The sequence below is a fragment of the Bicyclus anynana genome, chromosome 9, assembly GCF_947172395.1.
Source record: "Bicyclus anynana chromosome 9, ilBicAnyn1.1, whole genome shotgun sequence".
Lineage (NCBI taxonomy): Eukaryota > Metazoa > Arthropoda > Insecta > Lepidoptera > Nymphalidae > Bicyclus > Bicyclus anynana.
The window spans coordinates 90,153-102,211 of NC_069091.1; positions in this window are offsets into that span (position 1 = coordinate 90,153).

Genomic DNA, 12,059 nt, shown 5'->3' on the forward strand with positions numbered 1-12,059 from the left:
CTCCTCTCAGAATGAGACGGGCTAGTCCACCACGCTGGCGGATTGGCAGACTTGACACACGCAGAGAATTAAGAAAATTCTCTAGTATGCAGGTTTCCTTACGATGTTTTCCTTCACCGTTTGAGACACGTGATATTTAATTTCATAAAATGCACACAACTGAAAAGTTGGAGGTGCATGCCTCGGACCGGATTCGAAACTACACCCTCCGAAATCGGAGGAAGAGATCATATCCACTGGGCTATCACGGTGCCTAATTAAACTAAAAAATATTTTACACAAACTAACGCTGCCGGCGGTCTTACAACGAAACTTCGTGACTTTACACGGGGAGCAATTAAAATTAAAAGAAATCCAGAATTAGACCTTTATTAATTTTATAGGCGATTTCATCTCAGTACATCAGAGCCTGTCTCGAGAGGTCGTTGAAAAATCTCACATACATAGACCCCCGGCGAGGCTCCTGCGGCGCGGTCGGGCGCGGGGTGGCGCCTAATTCTGTATAAAGTTCGCATTGAATACGGTATTTTCCAGGCGGGCGTGGTGCGCCGTGGGAGGAGGGGGGTTTCAGACACTTTTATTAAATAGTCCATTTCGCCGGAGCCTCCCTTTTTCAGAATGTAAATGCGGCGAGGGCGGGGGCGGGGGCGGGGCGCGCGCCGTCTCTGTCGGTAATGTATGCACGTTTCCCGCTACTCATTTTTTATCGCAGTCGCGCCGCGCATTAGAATTTCCAGGCGAGAAAATTTCACGCACACCGCGGCGAGCGGCGCCAGAGCACGCGACTCTGCGCCTTGCGCGCCGGGCGCAGGGCGCACAGTCGCGCGCGGGCGCGGCGGTGGAAAGCCGGGAGTGAGGCGGGGCGGGCCGCATTGTAAATTCGCGGGCGCGGGGCGGGCGGGCGCTCTTCCGCTCGGCCGCCGCCTCTGCTATCGATATTTCGCTGCAAGCACCGCGCGCCGCACGCCGCAGCGCGAGCACACGAGCAGCGCCGGCTGTGCTCGCTCGACCTGCCGCCGCTCGAGCCGGCTCTTGACCGTAGCGTCTGAGCCTGACTCAGGCTCATTCAGACAAAATGTCCGAATAAACCTGACATCAACAAAAAATTAAAATTTCGAATGAAGATAGGATAGGAAGATAGATAGGAAGAAGATAGTTATTTTGATCTATGTATGTGTAGGTAACACATACATAGATCAAAATAACTCTTTATGTTCAGATTAAGTTGTCTAAAACACTGCGAACAATCAAAACAAGGGATATCTAATAGGTATTATGTCATTGTTTGTATCAGTATGACCAGTCTAGCTTGAATTCTGAGCTCTCATACTCTGGCTGTGTTCTGTAGAACAGTGTCATGCTGCGAAATGTGACCAGATGTTTCATTATAATCTAATATGAGGGTTTTACTGCTCTCTCGAGTTTCAATAACATGCAATTAAAAGGAAAAATTCGTTAATTATATTCATATATACTACGAGTACTAGACAGAAACTGAAATTCTAAGTTAACGTAAACATAACGTTTGATGTTGGAACGTTCCCGCTACAAATACACCAATCGAGGAAGGAAATATTACTTCGCAGTGTACGAAATACATTTTTTTGACGGCCTCCGTGGCGCAGTGGTATGCGCGGTGGACTTACATGACGGAGGTCCTGGGTTCCATCCCCGGCTAGGCCTATTGAGGTTTTCTTAATTGGTCCAGGTCTGGCTGGTGGGAGGCTTCGGCCGTGGCTAGTTATAGCGATTTAGCGTTCCGGTACGATATCGTGTAGAAACTGAAAGGAGTGTGGATTTTCATCCTCCTCCTAACAAGTTAGCCCGCTTAGATTGCATCATCACTTACCATCAGGTGAGATTGTAGTCAAGGGCTAACTTGTATTTAAAAAAAAACCATACGTATCTTTTTAGACGACATTCTCCTTCAGCTGTGAAATGTAACACGTAGTGCAGTTGAAACTTACACTAAGTATAGTCTGTTACAAGTATTACATTTTTCTTAACTTCAGCTGTAAGTAAATGTAATCGGTAATGTAATGAGCCAGTTAAGAAAGCTATACCTATCTCAGAAAGGATATCAGTCTCGAGGTTCACCACCTCGGCGAAACTCCGTGACATGCTTCTTGACCAAAGTTAAAGCAGGCACTTAAAGACGGTTTAACAGTGTGTGTTTTCAGTGACATCCTTTAGGTAGATGCGTAAGTTGGTCGCTGACTTGGTCCTCGTTAGAATGCTCCATGACAATGGAGCTACGCACGGAGCATCTCTGCGTGATTGAATCAGAAGTAAAGAGATCCGCAGAAGAACCGAAGTTACAGATGCAGCTCAAAGTATCGTGAAAATGTCGGGACACTTCGCAGGGAAAGTGTTATTTACGACCTCTTGTTGATGATTTAATACTGCGATCGAGAATAAATTAATTAAGATACAGTTCAGTCGTATGTGAAAGCGGACAAAAACAATAAAATGAATTGGAAACGCATTAGCGTTGTTTATAACGACGATGTGTTGGGGCACTAATTTAATTGTAGCGGGGAAAAAATGAGCACCTACTTGGTGAATTGTGAATTAGCGGACGGGAAGGGCAACGCAAAGGGCACGTAACGGTCGCCGGCCTTGCACTTTGCAGCGAGCTCCCGCCGCGCACTCGCTCTATATGTGGCTCCGTCTTCGCGACCAAACTTTTTTAGAGTTCCGTATATCCAAAAAGAACATTCGGAACCCTCAGAGTATTTCTCGCTGTACTGTCCTTTTGTCTGTCACAGCCCATTTGCATCGAAACTATATCAACTACACTGATTCGGTTTTAGCTTGATAACACGTGTATAAATCGGCGACCCCAAGTACGGACGAGTACAGCGGAATATAGATATCCGTTTAGTTTGGAACGCCTGAGATTTTGTCATAATAAAGGTCAGGTGTTACGCGCCAAGTCAGTCGACATTCGTTATACTTTCAGTACATATGTCGCCGGTGAAAGCACGCGACGCGACTGTCGCGCTAGCGCTGCGCTGTGACATAACGTGCAAGTGAATCAAAGTGTACACATTAGTGAGAAAGTGTTAGTGAAATACTAATAGTGTGAATGTTAATGATTTCTTAAGAATACAGGGTGTCCCGTAATTAATGGATAAAACGTAAATGGTGGATACACCTTAATTATTTAAAACTATTATGAATAGTTTCAAAAAATCCGTAAGGTGACTAATTTTTCTTCCAGATTTTTCAAAATTTTCTATCTTGAGTCAGTTTTTTCATTACTGAATAAAAAAATATAACTTAGTCACCCTAGGGATTTTTGGAAAACTATTTTTGGATAACCATTTGCGTTTTATCCATTAATTACAGAACATCCTGTATAACGGGGTTGAAAGGTAAGATATCAGCGGGCAGCTTTGCTGCACTTTTCCTGTCGGTGATAATGTCAGCCAGTGTGGGACGCGGTTGCTTTGATGTGACCGAACATTTGCGTATTTGCAAAACATTTGGAGAACGAGAAGCTGATGATACCTCAACTGAGCCTCTGCGATCCTGTAATAAAATGGTGAAAGTCCACTCTCACATTCGAACTAACTCCAGTTAGTTCGAATAGTTCCTGAGCTGGAGTCCTACTCGGATACTCGTATGGACAGACGATGAAGTTGAACAGATTTTTGAAAATCCCCATTAGATAAAGCTATGTTACTTGTGACGTAGACACTCGAAAGTCAGTCAGACGGTAACGTACTGTTTGATGACGCAAGCGACTCTGTCCTTAGTACTGTTACTTTCAAGTTATATCAGTAGTTAAACAATAGATAATAGTTAGTTGAACAAAACATTGGGGATAAGGAATATTACGAGTATGCAGCGCATAAGTACCCGACGACACTCCTGACCTCTACCTATAATACAGTGACACAGCAGGAAACGCAAGCGCAGGAGCACGCCAACGGAGCCGAACAGTTGGTTAGTTCTCGTTATCTACACACGTACGCTCTACTACACTTTAAGCTTTTACGGCCATACTTATGTGTTACTTTATGTTCATTGCATAGATAGCATCACTATGAAACGCACTAACGGAGCAGGGTGGTCGGTCTGGGATACTAAAATCATTTTTAGAAGAAACAAGTCAATTGAAGCCTAATTACACCTAACACTGATACAATGTTCCATGACAGATTTCTGTGCTAGTGGGTCGATATGGCGCTACAGAAATAGGTCTGTGGAAGTGCAGAGTCGAATGCATCACGCGATCATATTATCACTTAACAAGATCGCATAATTCCTTACACACAACAATTAGTAAACAATGATTTGCATCCAAAATACTAAAACTTTTAATGGGAACGAAAAGGAAATTAAAGCTCGGGCGGCGGTTAACGAGCGTGGTTTACAGCGCACTCGGCGCTGCCTGCGCGCTGACTCAGCCGGCGCAGACCTTGTGTGGACAGACGGCGCAGACGCCTGGCTTGTTCTAATGAGAAAAACACACTCTCGTGACGTTAAAACATACGTATACATAACTTTAGTCAAAGCTTTCACAGTATTGCTGCTAATTTTATATCATTATTATTTATTTAAGAACGTAGAAGTTATTGAATCTCATTTGCTGTTTTAGTAAACGAGGTGTACAGTGTACATAAATAAGTACACTCTTATTCTCCGACTCCGCAGTTCTATGGAGCGATACACCAACACGACCGTTGACCGACGATGCAATTAAATGGTATGTCGACAATGATAATGACAATCTTTTCGTGTTACTGAAAAATTAAACGTTGGTTAGTCTGGTCAGGGATTCAAAACTTCGTAATCTTACCAATTCATAATTCGTAGCCAAAGTCGCCAACGAACCAATGAACTAATTAAAAACCAAACTGGAAAGAGAACTAAGTCATCTATTTGTGTAGTTGAGAAGCTCATTGAACATTGTTAGAAGTAGCACTACAAGTCACTCACCGTTGTGATGACCCAAAGAGTCTTGCCGCGTCTACGCTCTCGGCGACGTCAGAGCGCGCCGTGGCCGGGCCGGTGCCGCGAGCAGCGCGCAGTAATTGGCAGTAATCATATCATTTTCATATCAAGCGCCAAGTGCATTAGTTTTATTAACATAAGCGTTGTTTTCCAAGTAGTTAAACACTCATTGTTCATGGTTTATTTACATTTGACCGCGGCGTGCCCCACTAATATTGTTATCATTTGAATATTATAGCTACATTAATACAACTATTAGTCAATATAATACAGATACAGACAAAATAATGCAGTCTATGAAATATCGGAGCTGTGCCAAGTAAATGTGTCAAATATTATTTTATTATACAAGTAGTCCCTAGTGTGCGATGTCACCCGACGTTACGTAGATGGGCTCCCGTGTAGCGCTGACTGAGGACTTTATTAATTTTCGGGACCGATTTTGAATTTATAAAAGCGCCTACATCTACAATTATGATATCGCGGCATCTACACATTTACTATCTATACATTTACTTTTACATTGTACAAAATTGTTACAGATACCTCCAATTATAAGGTACTCTATTCTGAGATGAATCCTTAAAAACCTCATCCAAATCCAAATTGTAATAGATATTGTACAATTGTATACAGTTATGAATGATATTTAAGTTAAAATATTTAATGCGGCAGTTCTAGTACAGTTAAAACTGATTTGGTATTCAGAATTCCTGGGTTTGATTCCCAGTTGGTTGGTAGATGCTGAGCAATTCAAGGTTACGGTATGATACCGCGTAGAAACCATGCTAGATGTGATACAAAGTGTAGTACACAGCACACAGTACAATTTGTCGTTTCAAGTTAACTGCTACCTCTACCGCTATTGACGTTGATCGCAGTCGAGAGCTAACGTGTCGTTAATAAAATAATTGTATATTTGTTTAAGCTAACTTTACTAACCGTCAATCTTAACTGCTTATAGTAGGTACGAGTCGATAACACAATTCAAATTCAATATATGGGGATCAAACGTAATTAACATTGGTCAGTTCCTCTACCGTTCGGCCAAGTATCGTAGCCTCAGCGTTGTATGGTTTAGTTCACAGTGAGCACGTATTCGTATCGCTATGAATGCAGCGCGTTCAATGTAGTGCACATTGTCACCGAATAGTTTAATGTGCGCCCGGCGCGGCATACTGATGCCTCCGACAGTTCTGGGGATACCACCTACGCCTTGACGCTTTAGACGTGGCCGACTGTTGAACCTATTTTCCTTATTAAACTGCCTTACGAACATACAGTGTATGTAAATATGCAATGTTCTTTTTTTATTCTTTACAAGTTAGCCCTTGACTACAGTCTCGCCTGATGGTAAGTGATGATGCAATCTAATATGGAAGCGGGCTAACTTGTTAGGAGGAGGATGAAAATCCACACCCCTTTCGGTTTCTACACGACATTCTTAACGCTAAATTGCTTGGCGGTACGTCTATATCGGTAAGATGGTAACTAGCGACGGCCAAAGCCTCCCATCAGCCAGACCTGGACCAATAAAAAAATCTCAATCGGCCCAGCTGGGGATCGAACCCAGGACCTCTGTTTCGTTAATCCACCGTGCACCACTGAACCACAGAGGCTGTCAAAAATCGGAACTACTGAACCAAGTTTTAAAATTCTTTTAACACTATTTGTGAGTGCCAAAGACTAGATTTTATTCCAGTATTCTCATGGGAACGAGAACTACACGGGCGACACCGGCTAGTCTATACTAATATTATAAAGAGATAAAGTTTGTGAGGTTGTAGCGGGTAATCTCTGGGTTTACTAAACTGATTTTGAAAATTTTTTTATTTGTTAAAATTTATTTGTTAGTTAGTTATGCGAGGTTTTACTTAATAATGAATGGGTATAAGATCAATCGTTCGTTATAGTTTTTATATGATAACGCAGAAACGGCATATTTGTTACCAAATTTGGAAGTTTCTAATCGTATGTGGTACAGACATGGTAATGAGCATGTGGAAGGATTTTGGGAACCGTCAAATAGATATGTTTATACTTCAGTTGTGGAGTGATCGATGGCGCATTATATTATATTTGATTATGGGAAGAAAAAATCCGTTGTCAAAGAATAATATTAGGCATTAGTACAGATAATGTACTTACTATTAGTTTACTACTTATCTTTTCAGGAAGTATCACATATTTTTAATAATTGGGGGAAAATAATTAGCTAGTGGTGGTGTGGTGTGGTTACAAGAGAGTTTTTTTTTGTATCTGAATGGGAATCTCAACATAAATAGAAATCGAAAAATAGCTCAATACGTTGATTGCAGTATTTCTATGTTGTCACGGACTATGTATCTGCATAGCGTGTGAGATGAGATATTCGTGACGTGAGCTCGACTCTTGAGCTCCCACTCTTGGTGCGGGTCGCAGTGAGCTCCCGGCCGCCTCAGCTCGGAGTGGCGCGTCTGCGGGCGCGCGCTCTGTGCGGTGAGTCAGCGGCAGATACACCTCACGTGCGGCGGTTCGGCGAAGGAAGCGGCTCTGGGAAGCGCGCACCTGCGCCCGCGCCGCATTGTCATGCGCGGCCGCAGGCGCGTAATGGACGACCATTTTCATGCTTAATCGCCGCCACCGGTAGCGCACCAGGGTGGAGACACTCGCCGCGCGCGCCCACTGTCCGGTGTGATCTCACACGAGAGCGCGAGGGGAAGTGTCACCGCCTTTCTCACACTCGAGCGTTGATGCCGAAGGACGAATTACGTCGAGAGAATGACTACAGACTAGGCAAGGCGAGACTAGGTTTGGTTCAATGTCTGCCATGCAGCGAGTATCTATATTCATGTTCCCTCTCCTATATGGATACATGGTCCTATAAAATGAGCTTTTGACGGCCTCCGTGGCGCAGTGGTATGCGCGGTGGATTTACGAAACGGAGGGCTGAACATTTCAGAATATTATTAGAATCTATTGCAGCATACCACTGTCAGTGCCATCCTCAGACCAATTATAGAAGGACCTGTATCGCACTCATAGTCACGAACAAAGTTGTCTGTCATTTTCTGAAGAAAACGAGCTTAGATTTGGTATATATCTTATACTAAACTAGAAGTTTTTGCCCGTTTTTTAAACAATTCAATCACACAAAAAGGTATTTTTACGGAGCTCTTTAACCGACGAACACGATTACAACTATTTAACATTGATTCTATAGAGACAGTTTTTATAATCGCATTAGATCCTTGATCATATACTTTGACAGAAAAATAACATCTAGCGAGGCAGGACCTATACAATAATTGGTCTGAGGTGCCATCATATTCCGAATATGATTCTCCACTTAATGCAGAACCTTCGTGCCTTGCAGGCGTCAATGAAACGGTGTTGATCAAACATATTGACTAAGTATACGTACGATACGTATACTCAGTTTAATTTAATATATTCTACCACTCATTATGAGCCAGTACGAGCGTGTGAAATAAGTAAGCGACTTACGGAAATTACATTTTAATAAGCATCATAAATCTGAATCGTATCAAACGGTCGTAAATCTAAAAAAAAGTGTGACTTAACAACGTCGGCTCAACTCTATTATAATTAATTTAATTTTAATTAAAACATACGTCGTTTGTTGCGTTACAATAGGTAATTTATAGGATTCCCTTCAGTCAGCGTGCACGTCTGAGCGGCGTACGTCGGTCGGGTCTTGTGCCGCCGGGCGCCGCGCGAGCGCCGACGTAAACAAATGCGCCGTCGGCACATCAAACGCGCCGCATTGTTCTAACTAATCGATCCACTCGCAATGCGGAATAATGAACCGTAATGAAGTGCGCCTCATTCATTAGCGACGCGCCCGCACTGCTGCCGGCCCTGGCGCGCCGTGGGGCTCTGCCCTCGCCTGGCGCTCCGACTCGCCCGAGTCACGCGAGACCTACCACCGTCTCCGTGTGTAGGTATGTTATGGGTTTGAGAACATTTCCTCAGTTTCGATATAGTACTTGGCCTAAGACAGGCATCTGATTCGTTGTACCCATACCTGCAGCTGCACTACACACATTTATAATTCTGAATACGATGATCAAAAGCTACAAACAATAGTACACAGTAACAACTAACATCGAGCAACTAACTTGCGACGATAGGTTAACTGTCGATCGATGTGTCTTATAACGGCCGTTTTCAATCTACCCAAGATTACGGATAGATAGATATCCTCGATTATTATCAGTAACAGTCAAACTATCTTTACATAGTCAAACAATCTGTCAGTAGGTTATTAGAAAACAGATAAGAACAGAAAGATAGATTTGTTAACTTTAGTAAGCGAAAAGGCCGATAGATAGGTTATTGACAACGGCCGGATTTTATTCATTAACTAACAACGTTTTTGAATTGAAAACTTTGAAAAACCTCCGAATGTCATGACATCGAGAGTGTAATTAAGTACACTCTCGACCAAGTCATCAATATTCTCTTTCAGTGCGCTTTTATTTGAGACCCCACTCGAGTATATTTGCAGACATTTGGTTATTACTTATGGAGTTCCCCAAGGAAGTGTGCTTGGACCTACTTTATTTTTAATATATATTAACGATTTGTGTAACCTCAAGATTGTTAATGCTAAAATTTTCGCCTATGCAGATGACACTGCTGTTGTCTTTACTGGCAACACTTGGGATGATGTTCGCAGACATGCTGAGACTGGTCTAGCCAAAATTTCCATGTGGCTTAACAATAACCTCTTGACCCTTAATGCTTTTTCTCTTTGTGAGCGGTCACTTCCAACGCAATTTGGTATAACTATTCACTCTTGTCTGCAAAATAATGAGTTTTGTGACTGCCCAACATTGAAGGAAGTCCAAACTGTTAAGTATCTCGGAGTAATGTTAGACCACAGACTTCATTGGTTATTGTATACCAGTCTGGGGTGGAGCGGCAAAGATAAGGTTTCTAGATGTTGAGAGAGCTCAGCGCTCACTTCTAAAGGTTATGCTCTGCAAACCTTATAGATATCCTACAACTAATTTGTATGCTGAGTGTGAGTTGCTTTCGGTTAGAAAATTATATATACTGCACACAGTGTTAAGGAAACACAAATCGTTGGCATTTACACCACTCAAGCTACGCAAAAGGCGTAAGGATGTTGTTGTCCAAACCACTCGGGCTAGAACCTATTTTGCTAGAAAACAGTTCTGTCTGCAATCTGATGTTTTATATAATAAGATAAACAAAAAACTCGACATATACCCAGTAATAATTAAGGAATGCAAGAAAACTGTTATTATATATTTATCGTCACTGAATTATGAAGAAGTAGAATCCTTATTAAAACTTATATCCTGAAAAACACACGCACGCACACATACACACATACACACACACACACACACACACACACACACACTTTAATTTTAACTTTAATTTTGTAATGTTCATTTAGATTTTGATATTTCTGTACTAGCTATGGAAGAGCGGAGCCTTCTAATACAGAAGTAGTTTTACTACTCCTAAAAGAAGGTTCCAAACTCGCACTAATTTATGTAAATTTAGAAAGTGAAATAAACGATTTTATTTTTATTTTATTTTATTCTTCCCCATTTTCACCCCCCCCCCCCCAACTTTTAAACAGCTCAATTTTCATCAAACACTCGTACATAAGTCACCTTTAGTACAAAAAAATCTAAATTGGAATCGCTCCATCCGTTCGGTAGCTGTGATGCCACAGACAGACAGACAGACTGACAGACAGACTGACAGACAGACACGTCAAACTTATAACACTCCTCTTTTTGCGTCGGGGGTTAAAAATAGGTCAATTCAGGGTATCGTTACTTTGAAAGGCGAACAATTTGGTTCCTTTTATTACATAATTATGTTTCTGTCTGTATATTAATATCTGTATCGGACGGCAATGATTGATGACGTGAGGTACGGAGGCTGCGCTGAGGCCGCAGCGGCGCGAGATCAATGATCTAGTCGCGTTGTGATCGCCGAAAGGAACTGTGTTTATTTGCATGCATGGAACTGAATGCTTACATTTAGTTTTTGAAATAAAATCATTCTAGAAAGTAGGTGTGTAATACATCTAAGGATCTCTTAGTTAGTGTAAATAATTTTAGGATCTCCTATATTTCCTAATTTCCCGGGTAGGTACCTTGTTTATTAAAATGTCAAAAAGTTGTTAATAGTCGAAAGGTCCACGTGCAAATCTCAATAACAACTTTAAGCTATACTATCCATTGTCCTGACAAACCTGTCTGCTAATAAAATATAATCGTGAACTACCTACATACATGCCTACGTACATTTAGATGAAGATTCAAAACGGGAAACAATTCAATCAACAACTGCGAGCTCCGAATGCGCTCGGCGCTCAACACACGCACAGCCGACTGAAGGCTAAAGGCCGATTTGAAACTGATCCTTACGTATTTAGGCTAGTTGTTAAATTTTTACTAAGATTAGATTTGCTTGCACGTTTGTTAATGTTGTAATCACGTAAAGATACAGACGAATTTTGATCCAATATCAAGATCTAGCCAAGAAAGCTGGCCAAAAATACATATTAATTTAACAATAATGTACCTACTCACAATTAGTCGTAGCACTGTGTAGCCTATAAGTAGGACGTAAAGCGTTAGAGTTAGATCAGAAGATCAATCGCAGTTTGGGGAGGATGTGTTGGTGCAGAGATCAGGAGTCAGGAGTCAGTGCTGGCGGGTGGCAGGGGGCGGCAGCAGGAAGCGCGGCGCGCATGCGCGTCACGGCGCGCGCAGGTGTGCGGCGCGCGCGCGGCATGCCAATCACAGCCATTGTGTGCTCGGCGCTCATTACTCAGCTCATCCGCATGCCTAATCTATCACAATCAAATCTAATCGATTTATCTTATGGATTCCTAATATTCGTCTACGAACATTTCGATTGATTAAAAGCGATACAAGTATAGTGCCGTTGAAACCTTGACGTAGTTTATATTTGTTAAATGTGCTGCGATGTTTGACTTGTTTAGTGAAATATCGTTTTGAAAATCAAAGGCCTTGTTTTTGTTTTTAACATAATTATGTCCTTCTCAAACGTTTTCTGACTAATTGAGTCACACACACCTA